The sequence below is a fragment of the Phocoena sinus genome, chromosome 7 (assembly GCF_008692025.1).
Source record: "Phocoena sinus isolate mPhoSin1 chromosome 7, mPhoSin1.pri, whole genome shotgun sequence".
NCBI classification, from domain to species: domain Eukaryota; kingdom Metazoa; phylum Chordata; class Mammalia; order Artiodactyla; family Phocoenidae; genus Phocoena; species Phocoena sinus.
This window is the reverse complement of record NC_045769.1, coordinates 88,699,636-88,724,177: the sequence shown is the minus strand read 5'-3', so window position 1 is coordinate 88,724,177 and position 24,542 is coordinate 88,699,636. Positions and strand designations below refer to the sequence as shown.

Sequence of the window (24,542 nt, the reverse complement as noted above, 5' to 3'; positions counted from 1 at the left end):
CTTTTTTTCTGGAGTGTCCGCTTATATTATTTCTGAATTTTGTGGGGAAATGCTTGTGGAATCTTTTGAACATTTTTGGTAGAGTTTCCTTATCTACTTTACCCACTTCTTAATAACTCTTTGTCATATATATGTAACAATTTCCCCCATTTTACCTTTAAACTCTGTCACTTCCATTCAGAAGTTTTAACTTTTATCTTGTCGTGTATGTCAGTCTTTGCTACTATGTCATTCTTTGAAAGGTCTTCTGCACTCCAATAGTATAAAAACTGTCTTCTTATATTCTTTTTGTACTTTAATGGCTTCATTGTTCCTGCTTAATTCCTCAGTCCTTCTGAAATGGATTTGGGGACAGTGTCAGTTAAAGTTTAAAATCAATGTTTTCTTCAAGTAAGTATCTAATTTTCCCAACAGTATTTATTAATTTATCCTTTCTTCACTTATTTGAAATGATCCATTGACATACTTAAATTATATTTTATTTTATTTTATTTTATTTTATTTTTTTTTTTTGCGGTACGCGGGCCTCTCACTGTTGTGGCCTCTCCCGTCGCGGAGCACAGGCTCCGGACGCGCAGGCTCAGCGGCCATGGCTCAGGGGCCCAGCCGCTCCGCGGCATGTGGGATCTTCCCGGACCGGGGCACGAACCCGTGTCCCCTGCATCGGCAGGCGGACCCTCAACCACTGCCCCACCAGGGAAGCCCCTTAAATTATATTTTAAATGTTAAAGGTTAATAAACTTAACCTGCTAATTTCCTTCATTTTATAAAGGTAGTAGCATTAATCTTTGGAGAATTAAAAATAATTCCAAATAAGCCAACATGTCTTCGATATATTGATAATAATGTTAATTTTAGTTTCATATTTCCATTCTTGATAAACTGGCTAGCATTTTTGTCATTAGCTCTGGACTGCTTTGACTGTTTTCTTTCTTTATCTTTTCATTCTTGCATAACTGGACAAAAGTTATACTTAGTGATGCCTTATGACTCAAATATTAATACAATAAAATTCTGATTATGAAAATGACATTAAACAAAATTATTAAAAATTACTATGGTAATTTAAAAGATGTTCACAACAGCTAACATCATACTTAATGGTGAAAGACTGAAAGTTTTCCTCTAAGATTAAGAGCAAGACAGGATGCTAACTTTCACTACTTCTATTCAACATAGTACTGCAAGTCCTAGCCAGAACAATTAGGCAAGAAAATGAAATAACAGGCATCCAAATTGGAAAGGAAAAAGTAAAATTAACCCTGTTTACAGACAACATGACTTTATATGTGGAAAATCCTAATGATTCCACCAAAAACCTGTTAGAACTAACTAATGAATTCAGCAGTTGCAGGACACAAAATCAACACACTAAAATCAGTTGTTTCCATACATTAACAAATGAACAATCTGAAAAGGAAGAAAACAATTCCATTTACATTGCAAAACTAGAACATCCCAATTGAATCTACAAACTCAATGCAACACCTATCAAAACTCCAATGACATTTCTTGCAGAAAGTTTTTAAAAAAATCCTAAAATTCGTATAGAATTTCAAAGGATACCAAATAGCCAAAACAATCTTGAAAAAGAAGAACAAAGCTGGAGGATTCACACTTCCTTCCTGATTTCAAAACTTATTACAAAGCTATAGTAATCAAAAGATTCTCAAAATCACTAATTGTTAAGAAAATGCAAAAAAAACTGCAATGAGATACTACCTCACATCCATAAATAAATGATAAATAAAACAGAGATAGCAAATGTTGGTGAGGATGTGGAGAAATCGGAACACTTGTGCACTCTTGGTACAAATGTAAAATTGGACAGCTGCTTAGGAAAACAGTATGGCAGTTTCTCAAAAAATAGATAATTAACATATGATCTAGCAATTCCACTCCTTGAAGAGATATTTATACATTCACATTTGTAGTGGCATTATTTGCAATAGCCAAACGTACATAATGTACCTAGAGTAGTCAAATTCATAGAGACAGGAAGTACAATGTGATTTCTAGGAGCTGGGGGGAAAGGGGAATAAAGGGTTATTTTTAATGTCAAAGAATTTCCATTTTGCATGATGAAAAGAGTTCTGGAGATGGATGGTGGTGATGGTTGCACAAAATGTGAATGTAGTTAATGCCCCTGAATTGTACAGTTAATATGCCTAAGATGGCAAATTTTATGTTAGATATGTTTACCACAATTAAAAAAGTATTAATAAAACCATGTTAACAAATTCTTTGATACTGATCCTATTAAGAAATGGAGCATCTTTATTCTCCATTTGAAAATATGCTGGCCTTAATGAGTGACTTCTAATATATAGAATGCTGCAGAAGTGATGCTGTGTGAGTTGAGACAGACAATAAAGCTTCCATCAGGCTTTATTTTTGAGATACTCACCTTTGGAACTCTGCTGCCATGCTCTGAGAAAGCCCAGGTTACAGGAAGAAATCATGATTAAACATGTTGTCCATGCTCTAGACAACAGCTGGGCCTCTGAGAAACCTTTTGTGATAATACCTGCCTTAGCCACTGTCTGAGTGAAGTCATACGAGAGACCCACAGAGAACCACTTAATTTTGCCTGGTCAACCCCCAGAACCATGAACAGTAATGTTAATAGGTGATTATTGTTGTTTTACACCACTATGTTTGTGGCAGTGTATTATGCAGCATTATACAATCAAAACTGCCAAGAGCAGAGTCTATGGAATCAGAAGGACTAGTATTTGAATTTCAACTCTACCACTTACTAGCTTCGTGTGACTTTAGAATTGTCACTTTATGTGTAATTTGAGAATAAAAGTACTTACTTCATAAAACTGGTTTGTATATAAATGAGATGTATATAAAATATCCCTTACAGTATATGGAGCATAATAAGCCTTCAGTATTTTATAATAATGGTTAATACTGCTCTTATTATAATTACCATAAAACTCTGAGTGAATCCTTGCTAAAATAATTTACATGTGCATTTCTGTTACAACCGCCCTTCCTTAATTAAAGGAATTTAAAATTTCTAATATCAATCATAATTCCCAAATTTAGTCTGGATTCCATTCCAGTTGAAGACAGGATTTTCAAAGAATATAATTTTTCTACATTTGCAAGGCACAGAACTAAATTAGGTTTTATAGATTCTCAGTCTCTATTTTCTGCAGGATGTTTAGAAATTCTTGGATGTCTGAATTTTCCAAGAAAGCAATTCACTGCTCTTTGTGGACACCCGGACTTCATTAGCAAAATCTTATTCCTCTTAGCATTAAACTTTGCGATATAATTAGAGTTTCATCCATTTAAAAGTTGGCCATTCATTTAAATCAGGGGCAGGGAGAAGGGAAAGGTTTTCCCTAGAGCAGTTACATCGTTGTAGGCATGGAACATTATCAAGCTCAGATTTTTTGAAGGCTTGTAAACTACAGAGCCACTGAAATTACTGCCAAGTATATAGAAACCGTCTTTGTAAACAAAATCTCTAAAGATTGAGGAGTATCTTTCTGGAACCAATACAATGCAAATGTATCTATTTCCTTCTAGGTTTTCTGTTAAAATATGAGATGGTTTCTACCACTTTCTTTATAAGTGGAGAAAATCATCTATAAGGAGCTCAACTATAAAAAGTATAATCACCAGCAAATTTTTCTTTAGCATAGGAAGCACTATTTTCTAGATTCCTGCTGATGATAAAAGACTAGAATTGAAACACTACTGTTTCTATGTGATTATGTAAAATGTTATGCCTAAAAATCCTATTAAAAATGCCTGGGGATTGCATACATTAAATGGGTTTGTGTTGTTCCTTATACGTCTCAGGCTTCCATGTCAAATTTTTAGCACACAAAAGATTCTTTATTATATGATCTCAAAAAAAGGGACCTCAACCGTATTGCACGATAAGTCTATTTTTGTTTTAATATTAGAGTTGAGTCTATGCCATAGTGAGAGAACAAGGAAGTTCCATTTATATTTCAGAAGTAATGTTTGCAAACACACAGACATTGAAAAGAGAAAAATGGTTGAGAAGCTGTATCCCTCCTAATAGTGTTTATGTAAGTCTGGTTGAACACATTTACTTTTAAGAGCCACGTAAATGCTTTGCAAACACCTGTAAAATTCAGTAGAAAATCTCAAAGCCCTTGTTATTTTTGTGACAGTGATAGGTGAATGATAAACCTCTTTGCTATGTTAGGAACTCTGAAGCAAGAATAAAGTCTCGACCTTTAAAAAACCATCCTTTGCAGACATCTTTGCTGTCGCTCACGTGCAAGCTCTCACATCTGCCAAATTTGTCCTCAAGGTATGGCAGTCCCATGATTTCGCTGCTCAGTTCATTCACCACTATCTAATTAACAGCCATTCTTCACTTTTCTGGCTTTTTCTTACTGCATCTTGCTTTCTATAGCACAGCCCCACATAGTCAGCGACCCTGTAGCAAAGATCAAGAAAAGGGCTCCAACAGGTAGTGTGAAAGTCCTGAGACCAGTTAGCTCGTGATCCATCCTTCCCCCACCTTTGACCAGAGCAAGGGCTGAAGACTGCTCCCTCCTGCCTTTATTCCACAGTCCTGGTCATGCTTGTGGTCTTTCAGGATACACAAACCACTAATCCCTTTCCATTATGCCTTTAAACTAGGGAGGAGACAGTAGAGAGAGGGATGGAAAAGGCCATGATCAAGAGGAGGTACACATGGTAAGAGATAACTGCTTTCTCGAATCCACTGCAATTATAATCTCTAGCATTGCCTTTAAACATTTAGATTGCTACAATGATTGCTATTCAAATAAGTTTTCAGAAGAATGATTTTGAATATCTCCAATTGTGTATAATAATGGAATCCTCTGGGTTTTTCTTTTTTAATAATAGATTTTGAAAATATCCCTGAAATTCTTTCTAAATTCTAAGAGGGCAAACAAAAACACAGTAAATAATGTGTTTAATGTTTTTGGTGATTAGTAGGTTAGTTTTCTATGGTTTAAATTTATTGTGGGGTTATATTTTTAAGTATACCAATATTTTCATAAATAGGGGCTCCTTATATAACTCATGTTTTTAGTATATTTTGTGTTTACTTGAAACAGAGCTAGAAAAGTCTGCTAATACTGCTAAAGCCCAATCTACCTGCACATCTCTAGGGATTTAGGAGGTTTTTCCTTTTACTACAGGAGTCCTTAGTTGGAGAAACTGTTTCATGATACATGCAGGCTTCTGCAAATCTATATTAAGTGTGACCAAATGGCATAGGTCAGGTGTCCATCTTCATCTCTCAACAGAGTTAACCTTAATTCTACGTGAATCTCATGAGGTTGGGAAAAAGACACGTGTTCCCTTCCTCTGTACTAGCACTGAGGGGCATGGGGAGGGGTATGCCCTCATTCTCGAACTAGCTGGTGTTACAGTTGCTCTCAAAGTGTCTACAAAATAATATATCCTAACTCCCTGATTAGAAGCTTCAAATATGTCATTTTAACGTCTGTTCCTACATTTAGCACATACTTATTAAACATCCCATGCAGCAAGATCAATATCATAAGTCCAAGGATTTAGTGGCACAAGGATACATATTTCCCATTGCTAAGCATTTCATGATCTACTGAACTTTCCAATAGTTTCGGTTTCTAGAGTGTAGTTGCTCTCACCTCTTTTTTTTCCAAGTTTGTTGTTGCTTACAGGTATATAAATGATATATGAATATTAATTTTAAAAATTTAAACAAAAGAGAAGTGCAACTTCTAAATGTTCCTTCCTACTTTTACCTTCAGCTACATGTAAGAGAGAACCAACTCAAAATGGATTACGTAATGAGAAGAAAATTTATTATGCCCTAGAATAGGGTACACAAGTGAGAGCAACCCTAACGCTGAGATTTGTCAGCTCACTCACATCCTTAAAGGCCCAGGTTCTTTTCATCTGCCAGCTATGCCATGTTAGCATGACGCATGATGGTATTAGCACCCAGGTCAGCTCCAGCATCACACCTATCACACACACATCCAGACAGACCTGACAATGTTCCCCAGAAAACTGACCCCTCATGTGTATCTTCTTTGTTTAAAGTTCATGAGAGTTTTTACTAGAAGTCCTCATTAGACCTCCCTTCATACCCCATTAACCACTCCTAAACCAATTGCTGTCACACTGAATAGGATTAACATGTTTAGCACAGAGTAATTAGGATTGAGGAAAAGGGTTGCCTTCTCTGAGCAAAGAGCTGTACTTAAGATGGAGGCCTGAAATTTAAAAAATGCTGTTACAGATACTGTCAGAAAGGGCATTGGTAATAAATGATTGGTCACTCCAACTGGGTACTCTGAAAACAGAGTTAAATATGGGGACTATTTACAAAGGTATGAATGGGGCTTAAGAAAACAAACAAGGCATAGTGCAGAACCTAGTGGCTCACAGTAGCAGGGAACTGTTAAGATCCCTAAGCCCAAAAAAAGAGGAATAGGAATGGTTACTGGAAACCAGAGGCGGTGTCTGATTGAAACTGTGCCTCTTATTAGAGAGAAGCATCTTACCTCCAGTGACTTGGAAAGGAAGGAGTCAACGTAATAAACATCCCAACACTATTTTAATTTGCCTTTGATCATTTCCTGGCAAGACCCAAAGAGAAGCAAAGTTCCAAGATGAGGTCTGTGGTTGTAGTCCTACCACCTTAGCCTCCCAGGTCCAGAGCAGACTGGAAATGGGTGATGAGTGGATCTGGAGGAGAAATGAAGACTACTCAACACAGATATCAATAATGGTAATTATTATTATAATTTTAGTAAATCTCACACAGAACCTACTTTGTATCTTATATAGTGTCTGCTATAGTATTTATGCATCATTTATTCAAAGTTACATTTAATTTTTAACTTTTATAAAAATACGGCAATTATATATGTGAGTCCGTTTTCTTCAGTTTCTTGCTGAAACTTTCAAATATTGCTAGATATTGCCAAATTGCAATTTAAAAATGCTTTTAATTTGCATTAATATTGGTGTTGGTTTTTTTCATATTTTTTATGTAAAGGTTGACCATCTTTTTATTTGGCTGCTTCTGTTTATCCCCAGTCTGCTGTTTATTTTATTTTTTTGTTTATCCTTATTTCTCTTCATGAAATTTTTTTCAGAAATTTTAGTTTATATATGGTCAGATTTGTCAGTCTTTCACTTTCTAGTTGATTTATTGTGTTGCTTACAAAATTTCTTCTCCAAAATTCTATAAAGCTATTCTTCCATATTTAGTTATTTAAAAATAATTTCTTTAACCTTTTGCTCTCTAATCCAAATGGAAGTTACAGCAAATGTAGGTTAATTTTTGTTTTTATGTGTATAATGTAAATTGGACAACTAATGGTTTATTCTGAAAGACAATCAATGTACATCAATGTAATTTTTAATTTCCACACATTTGAAGAGCCACTTTTTCATGATTCTATTTCTTGGCCACTCATTGTTTATTACTAATCTATTTGTTTATTTGTTTGATTAAAAGTTTGATTGCCACAATTTATAGAATATACTCATGTTATATAAAATAACTATGCAATTTTTTGTCATCAATTTTTCATAATTTTCTTGGATATTGTTATGAAATTGCACTTTTAGGTTGGACATGAGGATAAAATATTCAAATATTCTAACAATACCATGAATTTTAAAAAAAGATTGTGTTTAATTATTTAAAATAGATTTGATACTTTTACATTTACTTTGCACTTGGTTAGCTTTATAACTAACTTTTTTATTGACTCTACAATGTTTTAAATTGTATTTTATCTGATCCTTTTGGATTTTCTTGAAGAAAATTCTATAATCTTCAAATAATGATGATCCTATTATCTTACATTTTAAAAAATACTTACTAATCTCATTTTTCTTGTCTTAATGCTTATTTTTACCTATATATATTTGGCTATTTTCTGTAGTAAAGTATTACAATGGTGATAGGCAGACATTCTCACTTTTTATTAAATGACATTTTTTGGTAATTCTCCATCACTATAGATTCTGATTAGAAAAACTTTATTACTCATTAAAATTTTTTTTATTTTTCCTTAATCTTAATTGGCTAAAATATAGGTAAGTTTATGTAACTATATTCTCAATCACCCCAAACTGTACTACTTTCAAGAGCAATACAAGCACCTCCATTTCTAGATTTCAATTATTCACAAAAGAGTTGCATAAAAATAATAAAACAGAATAGGAAAATAATTGAAATGGCTAATCTGTATCAAGGTGTTGTTCTAAGAATTTTATATGTATTAGCATGTTGAATCCTTGCTCCATGAAATAGGTACTCTTACTATCTCCATTTTATAGGTAGGAAACAGAAATAGGAAAGCAATACTGCACAAAAATTTTAGAGGTGGGAAATGGTTCCCAGAATTCTGGCTCCACCTACCATATCCTTAGATACCATAATTTGCTGAATAAACTCTAAACTAATTAAAAATTTGAGGCTAGAGCTTTCTCACATTATCTTTTCAAGTTTCTGAACATTAAATTGACTCTTTCATCTCTGTTTGACCAAAGCTCAAAAGAGCTTTCTTTTTTAAGAGCCAGGCTGCATTACCTGGATTAGTTATGTGACTTCCACATTGGAAGGACTTTCCTAGAATCCAGATTAGAAATATAAACTTCTTTTTACCTCCAGCTCTGCATAAGTCTCAGAGCAATCAGGTATTTTCTGGTCACTTGGGAAATCCCCCATAGATTGATCCATGTAAAATTTTCTTTATCTGACCATTTTGATGATTGATACTTCCTTACGTGAATGCACAACCACTGTAAGACTTGGGAATAAGGTCCTTTATGTGAGCTTACTTGATAAAAAAAAATCATGTACTCTACCGATGTCTTCTGAAAGAAGATAGCAAACAATGGATCTCTGTTTATGCGTACAACCAGATAATCACATACAGGCTTTGAAGACAGAAAGGATGGAAAATAACCACGATGTATTAAGTGCTAATCTGTTGTGGGAATTGTGACAAGTGCTTCTAGAAATATATGCCTTATATTTGTGTCCTCACAACTCATTATCTCCATTTTTCACATGAGGAAATTGAGTTTGCAGAGATATCTGAAAACATTTTACCATAAATTACACTTGCCATACCTTCATTCTTAAAATAAATCCCTCTTAACACATCTGTAACTGGAAGTCAACTCACATACTCTTTTACAGTGAGGGAGATTCTTACCCAGTATATATTTTACTGGGTAATCTGAACTCACAGCTCAAACACACTGCCGCTACATTTTCAAATTTTAGTAAATTAGGAAACCCTCTGAATTTAATATAAATCTGGAAATAACAAGTAGGTAACATAATATATCTTGCCAAAAATAAAAATAATAATGCTATGTACGTTTGCATAGTGTTATAATAGTCTATCCGATGACTTGATGACTTGGATCAAGATCTTTTTTTTTCTTCCATTTTCTAGATGGTAAGTCTAGACTTGAGACTTCTGAATTCTAGTACACTACTCTGTCTCTTCTAGTACTCTTAAAAGGTTCAAATTTTGGGCCCATGATATCCCTAACCATGAGAAGCCAATCAGCCCAGTTTTAGTATTAACATTAACCTTTTAACCTTAAAAGGTGATATCTAAATCTGACTTTAACTGACCAACAAATCCTGAGGAAGTTTCCACTCCAGGAGCCTGATGGAAAGAAGTAACTGAAGTATCTCCAGGGAGACTAAAGACCAGAGAATATATATAACTCCATATCTCTTCAGGGTCTTTGGTAAAGTGATCCAATTTATGAAGACCAGCGTATTTGAAGAACTATTTCCTACTACTGTGAAGAGTAAAACCTGCCTTTGTATCTCTCTCTTTGAATGTTACAGGATTATATAGTAAGATGCAGTTACAAAGGCACAGTAACTAGAAACCTTCCACACTGAAGACTGAAAAGCGGCAATCTTGTAGGCTTACTATACGTTCCTCATATTATTTACTCTGAAAGCACAGCAACAGTCAATAAATAGTGATGAATTTTTAAAAACTCTTCATCCCTAATATTAAAACAAGTCCTGCCAATTGTGAGTGTTCCATAAATATTTGTTGAATAAATGAGTGAATTGAAAAACAACAGAGTTTTGCAAATTCCTAGTTAGATCCACTCTAGTGAGAAATGGACATTCCTCACTTTCCTTTCTAGCAGAATCTGGAATAAAAGTGGTAAATTTCCATTCTTTGAGGCATCTTGTTTATATCTGGCAACTAGTATCTATTTTCTACAAAAGGGTTCTCATAATCTAGCTGTACATAAAATTCCTCAAAAATGGGCTTCCCTGGTGGCGCAGTGGTTGAGAGTCTGCCTGCCGATGCAGGGGACGCGGGTTCGTGCCCCGGTCTGGGAAGATCCCACATGCCATGGAGCAGTTGAGCCTGTGAGCCATGGCCGCTGAGCCTGCACGTCCGGAGCCTGTGCTCCGCAACGGGAGAGGCCACAACAGTGAGAGGCCCGCGTACCGCAAAAAAAAAAAAAAAAAAAAAAAAAAAAAAAAAAAAAAAAATTCCTCAAAAATATCTGAGCTCTGCAGGTGCAAGAGCTAACAGAACAGCTGCCAGACATGATATCTGTTCAGACAAACTAACTCACTTGTAAATAACTTCAATTGTTAGATTTTTGTAATGGAGTTTGGTCTAAAGTAATTGGACCATAATTAGTCTGGGAGTACAGAGATTTAGAATCTAGTCTTACATTTATCACTAATTATATAGTTAATATTTGGCAAATAATTAAACTGGGTTCAAATTCCCTCATGTTAAAATTAGGAAACTGAACTCTGATCTTTAGGACAACTGTAGCTTTGAGATACTATGATTATGAGGCCCCGTGCCTTCTATTCAAATAATTTTGTATTTCCAAGGTTGTAGTGTTTTAATTTTATGACATATGTTAGTTCATAGCTATTACAAGAAAAAATTTTTGATAAGAGCATAACATCTACACACAGCCTTGTTTCTGAGGAAATGCAACTGATTTTACGGCCATCTGCTTTATGATGTAGATTTAGGAAATGCAATTTTGCAAAAAGTATAGCTTGCATACGATAGCAAAGCACCACTATGTTTGAAAACTAATACCTTTAAGTGTTTTTTTGTTTTGTTTTTGCCCTACACACTGTGTGGGGTTGCACTGTATTTTCTACTAGGTTGATACACGTGTTATTCACACCTGTTTATACATTCCAGCCATAAGTGCCTGCTATTGTCAATGACTCTCTCTGAAGGTAATAAAAAAATATAAAATACATCCATCAAATAATCACCTAAGTATGCTATTAAAACTAAATGAGGGGCTTCTCTGGTGGTGCAATGGTTAAAAATCTCCTGCCAATGCAGGGGACACTGGTTCGAGCCCTGGTCCGGGAAGATGCCACATGCTGCGGAGCAACTAAGCCCGTGCGCCACAACTACTGAGTCTGAGCTCTAGAGCCCGTGAGCCACGACTACTGAGCCCACACACCACAACTACTGAACCCCGCGTGCCTAGAGCCTGTGCTCTGCAACAAGAGAAGCCACCGCAATTAGAAACCCATGCACCGTAACAAAGAGTAGTCCCTGCTCACCACAACTAAAATAAGCCCACATGCAGCAACGAAGACCCAACACAGCCAAAAATACATAAACAAAAATAAAAATAAATTAAAAAAACAACTAAATGAGGTCATCTCTCACTTATACTTAGGAAGACACAAGGCTGTACATTCGTTCTATGCACTGAGGCAATTTGGCAAAATAACATTTTACTGCATGGCCACTATTATATTATCAGAAGAACTTTTAAGTGGGTAAGATATTTTTAAAAACTTGCTATAAGAAAGGATGACCTATTTGGTTTGTTTCCTGGCTTTTACAGGAAGTTTGTAATACTACATTTGGCTAACTGAAGATGAAATGAAGTTGACACACTGAATATAACAAAAGCAAACAAAATGTCAGTAGTCCTCTGAGATACATGCTACCACAGCAAAGCAAGAAGTGATCCTTTCTAAGCAGATTCCAAGCATATTCTGTCATATTACTGTAGTTATGAATCTTTATATCTCATGAGAAGGGCAAGCAATTTGAAATCTTTTTCTCTGAATAGATGATAGGTTAATTACTACAAAAAAGAGGGAAAATTGAATCTTAGTCAACTACTATTGTTTTAATTGTTGTATGTAAATCTTTTCATCTACTAAAGGAAGTTAGACTAAAGCTTTCACTCCCTTGAAATCAATTCCTTGGTTAATTTTAATACACGTTTTACAAAAGGCTTTTGCTTGTATTTATTTCGACCCTCACAACAGTTAGATAGGTGCAGTATTAATAAGCCAATAAAATAAATGAAGAAATTCAAGAGAGTATAGGAGACATGCCAAAACACAACTTGTTAGAGACAGCACTGAGGTGCTTCCATGTGGGAAGAGGAGGAATCTGAGTTTATTACAAATCCTCATTAAAAATGTCTCCTAAAACTTCTACAGATGTTGTCATGCTGTAATTTGTATGGAGTTAAGCACCATCACTCCATAACTAAAAAACCATGTTTTCTTCAAGCTACATTCTTTTATTCAATTGCCAAACCCTTACTGACCACCTGCTATTTACAAGGTCATACTATAAATCCTGTGGTAATAAAGATGAAAAAAATATAATAATCTGCCAAGAAGCTAAAATAAAAATCTGAATTTATATTATTTCTACATATGTGATTTGATTTTACCTTTCCAACAACACATTGTGCTTATCAGAAAAATGGGAAAACAAAGACTCAGAGAAGATAAATTATCTATTCTCTTTTACCTGTTAAATGCAGAATCAAAAATCACAACCTGACCTCTATCTTTCTTGTAATTAAATGCACTTTCCACTATGTAATTCAGCTTGCTAGGCTGTTGATGTTACAGATATTTATAGAATATGTTGGTTATATGGTTTTACATATATATATATATATATTGCCATAATTGGCTCTTGTTCCCTAAAAAAAGGAACCATGATTAAATATTCATTACATAAAAGATTAAGAAAATTAATTCAACTAAATAAAATATCTTATTTGGCTTTGGTTTATCAAATTGTAATTAAGAAATCAAATGTCATAAATATTGTTAATAGTTAATAAATATTATTAAATTTTATTGAATATTAATTATGTCTAAGAACTGGGGTATTTGTTGGGGCAGAACAAATGTGAGGGGATTATCAGAAATAATAAGAACTAATACTTTAACTTATAACAGCATTCAACTGAGTATTATTTGCATGATTCAACAAATCTTAACTTTGATTAGTTGTATTATTATGGCATCAGTAGAAGTAAAATTTCTTAGGAGGACATTTTGGTATGCAAAAATTATTATCATAGAACATTACTTATTAGACATTATTTTAAAAATGGAAGTGACCTTATCTTTAACCACAGGTATAACTTTCACTGACTGTACCTTTCTCTGATGTTTGAATTTAAATGGATATTAGAGCAAGTAATATACTGTCTGACCTTCTTGATTCCTCTTTTCTTTTAAAATTTTCATGTAAAATGCAATTTGGATATTGTGCAAAAAAGAAATTCCAGTAGCTTCACCTTAACTAAAAACTCCAAGATGACAGGGGAAAATTCAGTCCAATGTGTATAGAAGCATAATAAGATGATATAAAAGGTGGCAGGATAGGTTGTAAATCTTATATGCCTTGGACAAGAAGAAATAATATAACCAAATAAATGGGTTCAAAGAACAGGAAAAAAATAAGCATTTTAAAAATATTCACAACAGGTTGACATGAAAGGATATCGTTTAAAGCTATTCAATCAAATGATAGATACCAAATGGTACTAATGTCACTATAAAATGTATTACAGTGCTAACTACCTAAACAGAAACACAAACCTCTGAAAATACCAAAATAATTTTTTAAACCAAAATGTAAGGAAAACCATACAGGAAATAAAACATAATAAACAGTAAAAATACAAAAGATAATAAGACAGAATTATGGATAAAAATACCAACTAAATAGAAAATATAAATGTGCTTAATTCACATATTAAAAACTTATGAATGCTAAATTAGAGAGTGAAAATTTGATGAGGTATAAGATATATATAGTCACAATACATCTTCTCGCGAACTTTGTCAATTAATAATAGGTGAAAATACTTTGCTTTGCAGAACCTGGAAGAAACAAATTTAAACAAATGAATAAAGTTAACATTACCAATAATCAGCCAAAACATCGTGTGCCTTCTTACAAGAATAAGAGAAAGAGAAAGAAAAATATCACATTTGTGGTATTTTGGCTAAAAATGTAGGTATATAACCATGAGGAAGCACTGAACAAACCTGAGGAACAGCATACAAAACATTGGCTGATACTCTTCAAATACGTCCACATTAAGAAAAACAAAGAAAGGTACAGGAAATATTCCAGGTTAAAGAAACTAAGGAAGCATAAAGAAACTAAGGAAACATACAATGTATGATTTTTGGACCAGAATTTTTTTTTTAATTTCTTTTTCCTCTTCATTACTTTTCCTGTTTCTCATTTTTCCTCCTATTAGTATCCTCCTCCTCTTTCTCTTTCTTTTCCTTTTTCTTCTTTATCTTTACATTTTTTTTCTTCATCTTCTTTTATTATGAAGACATTTTTAAGGTAAATGGCATAACTGGAATAAGATGTATATATTGTCTATTGGCATTATATCAGTGTTATAGTCCCTGATTTTGATAATAGTACTAGAATATCGTTATCCTTAGTCAATATACACTGGAAGGATAGTCTTTTCAACAAATTGTTTTGGGGAAATTGTGTATTCAAGTGAAAAAGAATAAATCTTGACCTTGACTTCTTTCATTACACAAAAATTAACTCAAAATAAATCATAGATTGAAATTTAAAATATAAAAATATAAGACTTTTAGAAAACAGGTAAAAATCTTTATGACTTATATAGTAAGCAGAGAGTTCTTAGACATGACTAAAAAGGCATGATCCATAAAGGAAAAAAGTAACAATAGATTGTACATTACCAGCATTTAAAGCTTTTGCTCTGCAAAGGACCCTATTAAGAGAATGAAAAGACAAGCCACAGGCTGTGAGAAAATAACTGCAAATCTCATATTTTCAAGACAAAAGACTTGTATCCAGAATATACAAAGAACTCCCTAAATTCAATAGTAAGAAAGACACTACACCTAGAGGACATGTGGATGGCAAATACAGACATGAAAAAAATGTTTAACATCATTAACCATTAAGGAAATGCGAGTAAAATTTTAGACGAAATATAACTATACATCTATTTGAATGGCTAAAATTAAAACAAATCCCTGACTACACAACGTACTACTGAGGATATGGAGCAACTATACAGATGTCATATATTGCTGGGGGGTATAAAATGTTACAGCCACTCTGGATAACAGTGTGGAAGTTTCGTAAAGTTTCATACTTGCTGATGATCCAGCAAACATAGTGCTGAATGTTTATCCTAGAAAAATAAAAACTTATTTTCACAAAAAATCTATACATGAATGTGCATCGTAGCTTTATTTGTATTAGCCCCAAACAACCCAAATGTTCGTCAACAGATTAATGATTAAACATTAATATATTAATATCATGAACGCTATTCAACAATAAAAAACAATGACTATTGAGACATGCAAACACTTGAATATATCACAAGGGAACATACTGAGTGAAAAAAATAAAAGCCAATCTCAAAGGATTACATTTCATATGATTCCACTTACATTGGGTTGGCCAAAAACGATCGTTCAGGTTTTTCCATAAGATGTTATGGAAAAATCCGAATGAACATTTTTGGCCAACCCAATAGAATAACATTATATTAATGAGAACAACTGTTGCAGGGGATAAAATTAAAGGGAAGATGTAACTATCAAGGGGTAACAGAGGAAGTTTCTATGTGATGATGGAACAATTCTGTACGCCAAATGTGATGATTTGACATTTATACATGCAATAATTTGATCAAATTTATATATGCAATATTTTTTTATAAAACATACAACTCCCTCCAAAAAAAGAGTGCATGTGTAAGCCGGTGAAGTACAAATACCACCTGTATGTGAGTTACTAATAATTTATTGATGTCAGTTCCTTGGTTTTGATAGTGTACCATGGTTATGTAAGATACTATAATTGTGGAAAGGAGTGAAGTACATACAGAAACTCTCTGTATTCTTTTTACAACTTTATGTGAGTCTTAAAACATTTGAAAGTGAAAGATTATGTTAAAAAAGGAAGTAAAAGGTGGGAAATGTTTCTATTGGTACTTGTGCTGCAAAGGCTTTTGATAAAAAAATAACCATTTTTTGATTAAAAAATAATAATATAGTAAGATTGTACACACACACAGCCCTCAGCCCCAAATTTTACTAAATTAAGGAATACTTTACTAAATAAAGGCTATCATTCATAGTCATTATAAAAATGTCCCACTAATTCCATGGTAATTTAATATTTTATTGAACACATTACCCAATGCAATCAGAAAAGAGAAAACAATTAGAGGCATAATAATTGAATGAAAATTATTTTCACATGTAGGTGATTTGACAGTTTACCTAGATAATCTTGGAAAATCAATGACAAAACTAACACAATGGTAAAATAGTGTTAAAGGATCCAAGTACTTAAAAGGATCTAAAATTAACATGTAGAAGTCAGTAGCTTTCATATGTACAAATAATGGTCAGTTAGAAGATGTAATGGAAAAGAGAACTCCATTATAAAAAAAATAAAGATTAAATACTTGTGAATAAACTTAATAAGCTATTTGAGAATCCTACAACAGGAAACCTTTGAAAACACTAAAAAAAGAAATCCCACAAAAGTACATTTAAATAACATCTCATGTTCTTAGATATGATGACAGAACATTATAAAAATTCCATTATCCCCAAGTTAATATAAAAATCCAATAAAATAATTACTTTTGGAGATATGAATTATATTAAAATAAATATGGAACATTCAACCAAATCTAGGAAGGCTCTAAATAGGATATCAGTGAGAGGAAACTAGGCCTATAAGATAATAAAACATACTTCAAAGCCTCAGGAATCAAAGTAGGATGTAACTGACACATGAATAGGTGGATTAGTGGAAAATACTTGAAGAAAGTTCAAAAATAGATTCCAATATATAATAAAATTTTAGTAATATAAGGAAGGTCACAGCTCACATTAATGAGAGGGAGAAAACACTAAGAAAAGGTGTTGAGACAACTGGACAGAAATTTGGGGAAATATAAACAGGCACCCATAATCCAAATCACTCAACCACAAAGTTCCAAAGGGATCAGAGATCTAGATATAAATTTTTAGAAAAGTATACCAGAAAGCAGGGAAAAACCTTTCTAATTGTGACTTAAAATCCAGTCGTACTAAAAGAAAAACACATTTATTTGGTTACATATACAATGACAACCAAAAGACCAAAACCAAAAGGCAAATGACAAAATCAAAAGACAAATGACAAGTTAGAAGAAAATATCTGTATTATATATAAAAGATAAAAGACTAATCTCCTTAAGTTATAAAGAACTTGAACATTGCAGAAGACCAAACATCTGAAAAAAAAATGAAAAAAAGACATGTACAAATATTTTGGAAAAAATGTGTTCAAATGGCTCTTAAACATATATAAAATACTCAATTTTATTCATAGTGAGATAAATAAAAATCAAAACTATGCTAAATATTATTTCTTGCCTATCAGATGTAAAAAAAATCAGAATGCTCTATTGCAAAGTCTTTGAGAAAATCTTATATTTTATTCTTTGCTGATGGAATTCAAAATGGAATTCCTTTTGTAGAAGGAAGTCATACTCAACAAAGCCATGCATTCATATACAAATATACTGTAAATGTAAAATATATTTGACAAATAACAATATACGTTACAACAAATGTAATGTGTATGTACACACACACACACACACACACACACACACAAGTGTATATATACTTTCTATCTCTGTCCATTGAGAGGGACTAGAAGCAGAACACACCAAGAAGAATAAGCACATTTAGATCTAGACTGAAGGGCCCTCTAGGTAAATTCATAAAGAAAAATAAAAATGTATGGATGCATAATAATATTTCAAAGAAAGAAGGAAAGTGATGAGGGAAGGAGGGAGGAAGGAATGAAGGAAGGAGAAAAAGACTGACATAACTAGAAGAGAACTCATTTGAAGACCTTAATATAATAACTGATTCAGGCAAAGACCATCAATGGATGCAAATCATTGGATCAAGGTAGTCTGTGGAACAGATTACCTGCAAGGTTTCAAAATATCAGCATATGTATTATTTATTATGAGAGGAAACAGCTACTTTTGAAATGGAGACATGATATATACCACTTTAATCAAATAATCATATTTAGCTTCACTAATAATGAAATACACCAATATTATTTGCCTTTTGATGTGATAAAATAAGAAGTATGCATCATCACCTATGTAGTACCTTGCCAAAAATGTGTAACTTGCACTAATCATTGGGAAGCAACCACAACACCCAGACCGTATGACATACTAAACACAGTTGACCTAAACTCTCAAAAATGTTGAAAAAATGAAGGCAAAACTAATTGGGGGACTGGTGTAGATCAAAGGAAACAAAATAATCATAGAATATAATTCTTGTTCGGGTTTTGCAGAGAGGTGCTGAAGGTGGGAAGGGAGTCGTGGCTTACAATGGAATCATTGACGCAATTACTAAAATGTGAATATAAGCTCTATATTAGTAACGTAATTTTATTATGTGTTCAAGTTTTTTGTTTTTTTTTTTTTTTTTTTTTTTGCGGTATGTGGGCCTCTCACTGTTGTGGCCTCTCCCGTTGCAGAGCCCAGGCTCCAGACGCGCAGGCTCAGCGGCCATGGCTCACAGGCCCAGCCACTCTGCGGCATGTGGGATTTTCCTGGACCGGGGCATGAACCCGTGTCCCCTGCATCGGCAGGCGGACTCTCAACCACTGCGCCACTAGGGAAGCCCCATGAGTGTTCAAGTTTTTGGATGTGATAATATTGAGATTCTGCAGAAGACTGCCCTTTTTCTTAGGAGATATTTTCTGTAATATTCAATGGACATAGTATCTTCAATAACTTCAACTTAATTTCAATGCTTCAAACTGACAGAAAATAAGAAATATTGAGAAATTAGTATTAACATTTGCTAGATTTAAGTAAACAACATATGGGTGTCTAATGCAATATTCTTTGAAAGTTTTTCTATAAGTTTGAAAATTTCCTAAATTAAAAGTTGGGAAAATTCAAATATAAATAGGTACTGAAACCTTTCAAAATTTTGGGTTGTTTTGATTTTGATATTCACTGGATTTAAGTCAAAGTTATTTCAAATGATAATTGTCATCAAGGAAAATCTAAAATTGGAGATATTATAAAGAATTGTAAAATTCTCCTGATTCAGTTTCAATAGTTTGCAATAGTTTTTTCAAAGTAAACATACATTTTATGCAAATGACATTAGTATTCAGATTGGAATTTTTTAAACTGTAAATTATTGATGTACTTATAAAATGTTATATTTTAATTATATATTGAATTAATTAATATAATAATTTATTAATTTAGAAAGCATTTTTCATCTGGAATTTTCTGAGTTTTTCTATGCAAAGTTTTGTAAATGTCTGGTTTTCTTAGGAAATAAGAGCCTATTAGTCAAAACACCTAGGGAGTCAATATTGAAATTATAAAGGCAAGTTTTATATACTTTTCAAAGCAAACTGCATTTTATGCAGAATATACTCTACATAATTGAAGGATTTTCAATATTTTCCAAAATCAAGACCTTTTGTTTTTGTTATATTATGGTACTCTCTATGAAGATTACTTGCTTGTCAATAATTGAGCAAGTCAAAATTTATTTCATCGTAACTCCAAAGTATGAAATTTATTGATTGTTTAACTACTTGTAGAAATATCTAAAGTGCTCAGTGAACATCAATTTGTGTTTTATAATTGTAACATTTTTCTGTAGAGTTAAGTATTTCAGTGTTTCCTGGATATAATATAAATGGGTTTCCATTTCCTATTATTCAAAATTGCCTAGTGTGACAATTTTTAAAATGTTGAGGATTTTTTTTTTAAATTATGGACTTATGGAACACACACACACACATGCATACACACTGCACAGTACTGTCCTATTATCCTACTTTAAATAAGTGAGAATTGTTCCAGACATGTTTTGTTCTCACATGACCTAATCATTGTGTATATTACCTTATGTAGCAAAAGATGTAATAAAGTTAAGGTTCTTGAGAGAAGGACATTATCGTGGACTATTTGGGTGGCCCCCAACTACAATCACATGCATCCTTATACCAGACAAGTAGAGAGAATTTTGAGACACACATACAGAAAAAATGGTATGTGAAGATGGAAGTAGAGAATGGAGCAAAGCAACCACAAGCCAAGGAATGTCAACAACAGCTGGAAGAGGCAAAAAAATGTAATCTCTTCTAGATCCTCTGAGGTGAGCACAAATCTATCAACACCTTGATTCAAACTTCTGACCTCTGGAACTGTGAAAGAATAAATCTCTGTTGTTTTAAGCCATCCAGTGTTTAGTAACTTATTATAGCATCCCTGGGAAACTCATATAAATGGGTAACCTAACCAGGATAGCTGAAACAAAATGATACAAAATGTATCAATGAACATGATGATAAACCAACAGAAACTATCCAACCTGGAGAACACAGAGAAAGATAATTGAAGAAAAATATTTACAGGTTATTTGGAAATTATCAAGCATTCTAACATATATGTAATTTTGGATCTCAGAAAGAGAAAAATAAAGGACAAGACTTTTTGAAGAAATAATGTCTGAAAACTCTCCAAATTTGGTTTAAAAAAATTACAGATTTGGGCTTCCCTGGTGGAGCAGTGGTTAAAGAATCCACCTGCCAAGGTAGGGGAGAGGGGTTCGAGCCCTGGTCCAGGAAGATCCCACATTCCACAGAGCAACTAAGTCCGTGTGCCACAACTACTGAGCCTGTGCTCTAGAGCCCGCCAGCCACAACTACTGAGCCTGTGTGCCACAACTACTGAAGCCCGTGCATCTAGAGGCCATGCTCTGCAACAAAAGAAACCACCACAGTGAGAAGTCCGTGCACTGCAATGAGGAGTAGCCCCTGCTTGCTGCAACTAGAGAAAAGCCCATGCACAGCGATGAAGACCCAATGCAGCCAAAAACTTAAATAAATAAATATTTGTTTAAAAAAAAAATACAGATTCAAAAACCTTAATAAACTCCAAGAGGGTGAATATAAAAAGAAAAACTCCTAGACACATTTAAACTATTAAGAGTAAAATCAAAATGAAAAATCTTAAAAGCAGAAAGAAAAATATGATATATTGTATACAGGGAATAATGATTTTTTGACTTTTAACAAAAACAATGAAAGCCAAAAGGCATTGGAATTACATAAAATTCTATCAATCAATAATTCTATATTTAATAAAGCTATCCTTAAAAATTGAAACTGAAAGACATTTCGCTATAAACAAAATTTATCTCAAAATGGATCACAGACCTAAATGTCAAAGTTAAACTATAAAACTTCTAGAGGAAACTGGAGAAAATATATGAACTGTGTATTATACAAAGACTTTTTAGATAGAACACAAACAACTTGAACCGTAGGAAAAAAATATTCAAATCTGACACTGTTAAATTTACAATTTTTGTTCTTTGAAAGAAACATTTAAGAAAATGAATAGACAAATCAGATTGGGTGAAATTAATTGCATACCACAGGTAAACAAAGATTTGTATCCAGAATATACTAAGCACTTACACAACCGAAAAAGGAGAAAATAAACTATCCAATTAAAAGATGGGCAAAAGAGTTAAAGACAATTCACAAAAAAAGGTTATGAATGTAGCAAATAAGTTTATGAAAAAATGTTCAGCAATATTGGTCATGAGGAAAATGCTAACTAAAACCACAGTAAGATACCACTACAAACTCACTATCTAGAATTAGAAATAGACAATACCCAAATATTGTCAAGAATGTGGAGGAACTGGAGCCCTCATACATTGCTGGTAGGAATATATGTATATAAATTATACAGTCACTTTGGAAAACAGTTTGGCAACTTTTAAAAATAATGAACTTACTCTTATCACATAATATAGAAACGTAATTACTAGGAAATAAGAAACATGCATCCAAAGAAAGATTTTTATGTGGAAATTTATAGAAGCATTATTCTTAACAGCCAAAACCTAAAAACAACCAAAATGTCAAGCAACATGTGATGGATAAGTACAATGTTGTATATCCATACTCATGGTAACAACTGAACAACTGTATAATTGTTCCTTAAACTCATCAAACTATAAATTTATGACATAAATTTTATAACAGGTAACCCAAAAATAAATTTAACTTGATAAACTGTCATAAATATACTCTTGAAATATTCTAAGGTTTTGTAACTAGTAAACTTTCTCACATGGCAATAATCAGTCAACATAATTTAATGAGTACCACAAATATATATGTAAAGAAGTCTTCCTTCTGAACATAAAAGAAAATGTATGATGTTATCCCCTACATCCAAGGCACATAAATATTGTTTTTCCTCTTGGTTTTATTTTAACCCTCTCAAGGAGGAAGGAACTGCTTTTCGTGTGAAACTTTTATATGACAGGTACTGGTTTAGACCCTTTACATGCATTATTAAGTTAACATTGACTTTTAAAAAACGTGCATGTTATAATAAACATTATATGTCTGGTTTCAGAATATCAATGAACCTGTTGATGGTCAGATAGAAGGCAGATAAACTGGAATTTGAATCAGGGCTTCAAAGTATGTGGTTTTCCTTCATTTTGGCTTTTTTTTCCCTCTTACATATGAGACTAAAGATACCCTTGTTCACAAAACGTAACTATTAGGACCCAAAATTAAGACCATCTGTATTGACATGGCTTAACTGTTTGCTTCAGGAAATTACTGTAAACCAATTTATCTGGACAAATAGTTTACTTCTGGGCAAAACTCTCTCCTATCAGGACAATATATTGCTCATCTGGTCAAACAACTCACTTTTCAAATACCAATTTACTTATTAGGTCTCACTTTGAATCTTTTGATGCTGTGTATTCAAATACTGAACAGTTATATCACAGATGTTCCCCATCTTATTTACTCATTCTAGCCCAGAACCCAAAATCCTATAAATATTACTGACTGCCCCATTCTAAAACACTTCCAATGCTCTTTCAATGTCATGTTTTCTCTTGCTGTAGTAGGCAGTCCTCAGAAGACAAACTTTGGCTTAGGTCTTCTATTTAAATTATATGAGAATTTTCCTCATTTTTGTTTGTTTGTTTGCTTGTTTGTTTGGTCTCTGAGAGTGTGACTTAGTGATAGATCCTATCACCAAAATTTCCATCCGCTGGATTTGCTGGATCTTAAATTTCAGACAGCTAACCAATAGCATGGGAGCCTAAGCCATGAAGTGTCCCAGCAACATATATATATATATATATATATATATATATATATATATATAAAATCAACCATTGCCATTCTTTCAGGATTGCTTCTCGTTTTAAGTGTATGTCTCCTCCAAGTAAGATTCTAGCTTTTTAAAAAACATGTATTTCACATCTTAACTCCAATTTTTATATTTCTAAGTGGCAAAATTTTATCAAAGATAATTTTAAATTACAGTAGGATTTAGGGAACTTTCCATATAAATAAAATTGTTCATTTGAGAAATATCTTAAAACAAAAAGGGAACAAAATTCCAAACGCCTAGTGATCTCCATTTCTTGACTGGTTTGAGGAAGCTCCTAAATAATTTTTTATAACAACACTGCATCCTGAACATCTCCCTTAAACAAAACAAGTAAAATCTGTGAAAATGTATAACATTCTTTGAGACCTTCCACATTGTAACCTGAACATGACTTTTATCCTACTCTTGCTCTTGCCTTATTATATATATATGTCCCTCCACATACTCTTCCTTTTTTTAATGAATTTATTTATTTATTTTTGGCTGCGTTGGGTCTTCATTGCTGTGCGCGGGCTTTCTCTAGTTGCGGCAAGGGGGGCTACTCTTCAATGCTGTGCACGGGCTTCTCATTGCGGTGGCTTCTCTTGTTGCGGAGCACGGGCTCTAGGTGTGCGGGCTTCAGTAGTTGTGGCTCACGGGCTCTAGAGCGCGGGCTTCAGTAGTTGTAGCACACGGGCTTAGTTGCTCCACAGCATGTGGGATCTTCCTGGATCAGGGCTCGAACCTGTGTCCCCTGCATTGGCAAGTGGATTCTTAACCACTGTGCCACCAGGGAAGTCCCCATGTACTCTTCCTATACTCCTCTTTCTAACCCACTTCCTTTTAGTTCTGGGGGACCAGAAACTCACAAAGATAAATTGTCTCTTAAAGTTAATGCTAGTTCAGAACAGAGCAAGCCCATTACGATTGATTTTAAGCCTTGATCTCAGTCTGAGCTGAAA

The 24,542-nt window shown here is 33.4% G+C and overlaps 1 long non-coding RNA gene across 1 annotated transcript in view; it reads right to left on the bottom strand.

Moving 5' to 3' along the window:
- Positions 1–513: 513 nt before the first annotated feature.
- The window catches only part of LOC116757100, a 44,563-nt gene continuing 20,534 nt past the window's right edge, over positions 514–24,542 (bottom strand). Inside the window, exon 3 of the long non-coding RNA XR_004350828.1 lies at positions 514–6,711. This is a non-coding gene — a long non-coding RNA (uncharacterized LOC116757100). The remainder of the gene's footprint in view (positions 6,712–24,542) is intronic.